This window comes from Triticum urartu, chromosome 2A (assembly GCF_056163025.1).
Source record: "Triticum urartu cultivar PI428250 chromosome 2A, HENAU_Tu73, whole genome shotgun sequence".
Classification (NCBI taxonomy): Eukaryota; Viridiplantae; Streptophyta; class Magnoliopsida; order Poales; family Poaceae; genus Triticum; species Triticum urartu.
This window is the reverse complement of record NC_141874.1, coordinates 441,174,894-441,182,455: the sequence shown is the minus strand read 5'-3', so window position 1 is coordinate 441,182,455 and position 7,562 is coordinate 441,174,894.

Genomic DNA, 7,562 nt, shown 5'->3' with positions numbered 1-7,562 from the left:
TTGAAGTAGTTCAAAATGGAGCAGTCAAAGAAAGAGTTCTTGCCTGTATTACAAGGTGTGAAGTTGAGTAAGACTCAAAGCCCGACCACGGCAGAAGATAGAAAGAGAATGAAAGTCATTCCCTATGCCTCAGTCATAGGTTCTATAAAGTATGCCATGCTGTATACCAGATCTATTGTATGCCCTACCACTGAGTTTGGCAAGGGAGTACGATAGTGATCTAGGAGTAGATCACTAGACAGCGGTCAAAATTATCCTTAGTGGAATAAGGATATGTTTCTCGATTATGGAAGTGAAAAAAAAAGGTTCGTCGTAAAGGGTTACGCCGATGCAAGTTTTGACACTAATCTAGATGACTCTAAGTCTCGGTCTAGATACATATTGAAAGTGGGAGCAATTAGCTAGAGTAGCTCCATGCAGAGCATTGTTGACATAGAAATTTGCAAAATACATTCGGATCTGAATGTGGCAGACCCGTTGACTAAGATTCTCTCACAGACAAAACATGATCACACCTTGGTACTCCTTGGGTGTTAATCACATAGCGATGTGAACTAGATTACTAAATCTAGTAAACCCTTTGGGTGTTGGTCACATGGCGATGTGAACTATGGGTGTTAATCACATGATGATGTGAACTATCGATGTTAATCACATGGTGATGTGATCTAGATTATTGACTCTAGTGCAAGTGGGAGACTGAAGGAAATATGCCCTAGAGGCAATAATAAAAGTTATTATTTATTTCCTTATTTCATGATAAATGTTTATTATTCATGCTAGAATTGTATTAACCGGAAACATAATACATGTGTGAATACATAGACAAACAGAGTGTCACTAGTATGCCTCTACTTCACTAGCTCGTTAATCAAAGATGGTTATGTTTCCTAACCATAGACAAAGAGTTGTTATTTGATTAACGAGGTCACATCATTAGTTGAATGATCTGATTGACATGACCCATTCCATTAGCTTAGCACCCGATCGTTTAGTATGTTGCTATTGCTTTCTTCATGACTTATACATGTTCCTATAACTATGAGATTATGCAACTCCCGTTTACCGGAGGAACACTTTGGGTACTACCAAACGTCACAACGTAACTGGGTGATTATAAAGGAGTACTACAGGTGTCTCCAATGGTACATGTTCGGTTGGCGTATTTCGAGATTAGGTTTTGTCACTCCGATTGTCGGAGAGGTATCTCTGGGCCCTCTCGGTAATACACATCACATAAGCCTTGCAAGCATTACAACTAATATGTTAGTTGTGAAATGATGTATTATAGAACGAGTAAAGAGACTTGCCGGTAACGAGATTGAACTAGGTATTGGATACCGACGATCGAATCTCGGGCAAGTAACATACCGATGACAAAGGGAACAACGTATGTTGTTATGCGGTCTGACCGATAAAGATCTTCGTAGAATATGTAGGAGCCAATATGGGCATCCAGGTCCCGCTATTGGTTATTGACCGGAGACGTGTCTCGGTCATGTCTGCATTGTTCTCGAACCGTAGGGTCCGCACGCTTAACGTTACGATGACAGTTATTATGAGTTTATGCATTTTGATGTACCGAAGGTTGTTCGGAGTCCCGGATGTGATCACGGACATTACGAGGAGTCTCGGAATGGTCGAGACATAAATATTGATATATTGGAAGCCTATGTTTGGACATCGGAAGTGTTCCGGGTGAAATCAGGATTTTACCGGATTACCGGGAGGTTACCGGAACCCCCCGGGAGTCACATGGGCCTTAGTGGAAAGGTGAAAGGGTTGCCCATAAGGGCTGCACGCCTCCCCCCCTCCCCTAGTCCTATTAGGACTAGGAGAGGTGGCCGGCCACCCCTCTCCCTCTTTCCCCCTTGGGAGTCCTAGTTGGAATAGGATTGTGGGGGAGTCCTACTCCCGGTAGGAGTAGGACTCCTCCTGCTCCTCCATAGGGCTGGCCGCACCCCTCCCCCTTGGCTCCTTTATATACGGAGGCAGGGGGCACCTCTAGACACACAAGTTGATCCTTGAGATTGTTCCTTAACCATGTGCGGTGCCCCCTGCCACCATATTCCACTTCGATCGTATTGTAGCGGTGCTTAGGCGAAGCCCTGCGACGGTAGAACATCAAGATCGTCACCACACCGTCGTGCTGACGGAACTCATCCCCGAAGCTTTGCTGGATCGGAGCCCGGGGATCGTCATCGAGCTGTACGTGTGCTAAGAACTCGGAGGTGCCGGAGTAACGGTGCTTGGATCGGTCGGATCGGGTAGAAGACGTACGACTACTTCCTCTACGTTGTGTCAACGCTTCCGTTGCGATCTACAAGGGTACGTAGATCATACTCTCCCCTCGTTGCTATGCATCACCATGATCTTGCGTGTGCGTAGGAATTTTTTTGAAATTACTACGTTCCCCAACACGGAGGTTGTCAAATGTGAGACGTAAATCGTCTATTAGTGAATCGACGTGCCTAGTTTTAATGACTACATCGTCCATGTATGCTTCAACTGTCTTGTCGATCTGTTTCTCCAGGCATGTTTGAATCATGCGTTGGTAGGTGGCCCTGGCATTTTTGAGCCCAAAGGGCATGGTGTTGAAGAAGAATGGCCCATATGGGGTAATGAATGGCGTTGCGGCTTGATCGGACTCCTTCATTTTGATTTTATGGTAACCGGAATATGCGTCGAGGAAGCACAGTGAGTCGTGTCCTGCGGTGGCATCAATGATCTGGTCGATGCGGGGGAGGGGGAAGGGATCCTTAGGGCAGACCTTATTGAGGTCTTTGAAATCGACGCACATGCGCCAGGATTTATCCTTCTTTGGCACCATCACCAAGTTTGCTAGCCAGCCCGGGTGTTTTATTCTTCTAACGGATCCGGCCTCGATTATCTTGGCTAGCTCCTCCCCCATAGCTTGATGTTTGGGTTCAGAAAAGCGTCGTAGTGTTTGCTTGACCGGTTTATATCCCTTCAATATATTGAGGCTGTATTCGACAAATCTACGTGGGATTCCTGGCATATCCGAGGGGTGCCAGGCGAATATATCCCAGTTCTCGTGCAGAAACTCTCGTAGCACGGTATCTATCGCTGGGTCTAGTTATGCCCCGATAGATGCTGTCTTCTTGGGGTCCGTTGGATGGACTTGGGATTTGACTCTTTCTTCTGCTGGTTTGAAGGAGGTGGATTTGGGTCGTTTGTCCAGGATTACATCGTCCCTATCCACCATGGAGCGTAATGCGATTAATTCTTCGACCGCTAGGGTTTCAGATAATGCCTCAAGGGCCAGGGATGCGGTTTTATTTTCGGCGTGGAGTGCTATGTCCGGATCACCAGCAAGAGTGATTATGCCGTTGGGCCCGAGCATCTTGAGCTTCATATACCCGAAGTGAGGTATATCTTTGAAGCGTGTAAATGCATCTCGCTCCAATAGGGCGTGATATCCACTGTTGAAAGGGGCCACTTGGAAGGTTAATTCTTCGGTCCGATAGTTCTCCGGTGTGCCGAATACCACTTCGAGCATGATTTTTCCCGCGCATTGCGCCTCCCGACTAGGAATAATTCCTCGGAAGGTCGTGCTACTTTGCTCGATGCGGCTCCTGTCTATTTCCATTTTACTGAGTGTATCCTCGTAAATGAGGTTTAGTCCGCTACCGCCGTCCATGAGAACCTTGGTGAGCCGGAAGCCGTCCATGATCGGGCTGAGGACCAAGGCGGCTGGTGGCCGGACTGTCCTGAATTTTGGTTCGTCATCGGCATTGAAAGTGATGGTCGTGTCATTCCAAGGGTTTTTTGTTGTGATTTGGCAGACTTTGGCGAGGTCGCGGAGTGCCCTTTTGTGCTTACTGTTTGAAGTGAAAGTCTCGAAGATCATCAATACTCTGAGGTCGTTGTCTTTTGGGGGATATTGCTCTGGGTTGTTTTTGGTGAGGATATCCTCGCCGCTCTTGGTCACCTGCCGAAGTATCCAACATGCTCTAAGGCTATGGGTTGATATAGTATCCGGTGTTGCGTGTAACTTGCACGGTCCATCGAGCCATCCCTCCAGAACGGTTCCGTGTCCCGTAATAGGCTTATATTTCTTTACCATTGGGCCGGGCGTGCCACGAGGGTGCGTCCTTTTCACCTGAACGAGGGGTTGGGTGGAAACCGTGGTTCCCAGCGAGCTACCTGAGTTTTCTAGGCGCTTTCCACTTCGTAGTACTTGTATACTCTAGTTGCCAAGTCTGCGAAGTGTGATATGCGATGACGGTTGATGGCGTTGAGGATTCCTTCATCTGTGCAATTGTTGCCGAAAGCTGAGATCGCGTATTCGTCATGGCAATCTTCAATCTTATGTTTGACAAGGAGGAATCTAGCCCAGAAGTGGTGGACCATTTCGTAAGACTGCTGTCGTATGCCCATGAGAGCGCTTATATCTGGGTGGGTGGGTCGTTTGAAATCCAAACCCTGACCCAAGTTAGGATCCGGAGTTTGAGGAACTTCCGAACTTAGTAGTTCGGGCTCCTGGATGTCAACTAATTTTTTGGGCTTGTCGTCCGATTCTATGTTCAGAGGACAAGGCATGTCTTTCTGCAGGTAGATGTCCGGCTCTTCAAGCTTGGAGATCCGAACATAGTTCATCCTCAATATAGAGGAAGAGTTGTCGTCTTTCTCCTCTACTACCGCTATTTGATGGGTGATCAGCGGTGTTTTAATTTCTCTCTGGTCGGGTTTAAGCCCAATCCGATCATAGTCTGTGGAGACCCCCTGGGCGGCGATGCGATATAGGAGCTCGTTTAAAGACGATAGCTCCACTGGATCCATCTGCTTGGAGTATTTGGAGTCAACATGGAGGGGATTTTCGATGACCCGAGAAGTCATCATAGGCTTAACTGCCAAACGGGCAGTCATGATGACGCCGCCCAGCCGGAGGGTTTGGCCTGGGGCCAGTGCTCCTCGGGAGGTGACATTGTCCTTGAGAACAAGGTGAGCCATCGATCCTATCTTTCAACATCACAGCGGAACTCTCAATGAAAGCACCAATTAATGTCAGTGTCAAAACTGGCGGATCTCGGGTCGGGGTCCCGAACTACGCGTCTAAGGTCGATGGTAACAGGAGATAGGGGACACAATGTTTACCCAGGTTCGGGCCTCTCTACGGAGGTAATACCCTACTTCCTGCTTGATTGATCTTGATGAATATGAGTATTACAAGAGTTGATCTACCACGAGATCGTAATGGCTAAACCCTAAATGTCTAGCCTGTCTGACTATGATTATGAAGAGGTATGTCTACGGACCTAGCCCTCCGGTTTATATAAACACCGGAGGGATCTAGGGTTACATAAGGTCGGTTACAGAGAAAGGAATCTTCATATTTGGACGCCAAACTTGCCTTCCACGCCAAGGAGAGTCCCATCCGGACACAGGTAGAGTCTTCGGTCTTTGTATCTTCACATCCCATCAGTCCGGCCCATGTCCAATAGGTCGGACGACCGAGGACCCCTTAGTCCCGGACTCCCTTAGTTACTACCGAATCATCTGGATGTGTACCTCAGACTGGGTGAAGCCGAAAGGTAGCATTCTTAAGGGAATATTTGGTCGGCGGACTAAAGACATTTTTACACTCATTATACCATGAACCCCCAGATGTTACGCATACTGTGATTTTTCAATCACAGTTCGGGCATGCACATTAATGCATGTCCACCCAGGGAAAGGAACCCTTAACAGAACTAATCTCTTTGGAAGATGTTTCTTACAATTACAATGTAATATAACATAGCTAGCCGGATACAACTTGTCTGTTCAAGCAACCATGACCCTACGCCTGGTTTCCATGCATACCATGGTCTATATCGCCGCTTTGGTATTCGGAAACACTCTGCACCTTCGGGTCTAGAGGTCGAAGCAAAAAGGTCCGCCATGACAATTTTTTTACAATCCAGCTAGGGATAATTATGTCAATGGAAGTACATAGTCACTTGGACTCAAAAAATTCTTCCTCTATACCCTCTAACAGGCTGTCTAGCTTACAATCCTGTTGGGAATATTTGGCGGCTACCTTTACTTGGTCATAAACTAAACTAACGGAAATTTATTTTCCATCTGACCCTTTAGGCCCGACCCGGGCCATATGATTCGGATCAAGCATGGTGTACCATGTCTTCACCATGGCCCAGGCCTCTCGCACACCTTCTCGGCAGGCTGATATCTTCTATAATCGAGTACGCCGCCGTGCCCCTTTGAATAGCTCCACGAGCTCCACCATACTTCCCGGAGGGGAGGCGGATGTCCATAAAGCCTTGGCAACACTCCGCATTGCTTGCCGAACTCGCTCGTGCATCTGGGACAGCTCTTGTAGCAGGTCGCCTTGAGATCCGGACATTTCCTCTTCGGGACGGCCAGTTAGCATACCTGCAGACATAAATCTGCCAGTTCCTTCCCTCGTCGAATTATAGGGAGGCAAGTTTGAAAAGCATACTGAATATGCCGCCTTTTAGTCTCTTATTCTCCTTCACGGAGTCGGGCAGTTGAGCTCGCACGTCTTTTACTTCTTCGCCCAACAGGGTGTTGGAATCATGCAGCTTATTTTTGTCATCCCTGGCCCGTGTTAGCAGACGCTCGCCCGCAGCTAGTTGCCTTTTGGCCTCTTGCTCACCCGCTTGTTCAACTTTCAGGGCCTCCTTCAGTTGATCCGACGATACTGCTATGAGGAGTACAAAAAGCATTAATATTACTGGTATATGATTATATTTCCTCGATGGAGGGGAACATTAGCAAGAGATGCCTTCTTGGATTTCTCCAGTTCGGCGGTCGCAACAGCTAGCTGAGTCCGACACTTTTCCAGCACTTGAGACAACAGGTTGTTCTTTTCTATGAGCACCTGGTCCTACAATGATCCTTAAATCAGTTGTATCAACTGCTTCAAGTCTCGGGGGCTACTGGTATATAATTATCAGATTTGTACAAATGTGTACTTACCTGCATATCTTTCAAATGCTGGTCTGTGGCTCTGGTAAGCCCGTCTCGAGCAGCTCGTATGTATGCATCAACCGAGATGAAGGCATTGGATGCCTCTTTTGTAAAGCCGAGGTCGCAAAGAGTAGCCCGCCGGCGCCGATGATTCATAGCACTCTCCACTTCAGAGTTTGTGACGGATACATCATCCGACTCCTCGGCAGAAGGACAATCCGGCATCACTCTCGTATCAGCCCTTGCCTTTAAGGCAGGGTCTGGAACCTGACTAGTGGAGGCACGGCCCACAGCATCACCGGACATAGTCCGGCGAACGTTTTTCCTGACAAGACATAGAGGATAGGGTCACTGATTGATGTGACCGCCGGGAGGCATGATTAAAAAAAACCATACCTCATTGATGAAGGCTCTGCCGTGTTGTCGTTAGCCTTCCTCTTCAAAGACTTGCTCGGCGTGGGCGCCGCTCTCTCAGGAGATGCCTCTGGTGCACGTTGAGGCGTCAGGCGCCTCCCCTTTAGAACACACAATAGTGCGGTGGGTGAGATGTAATGAGGAATCTCTTTCGAAGAAGGTGTCTCTTAAATTACTTACATGCGAAGTGGGGA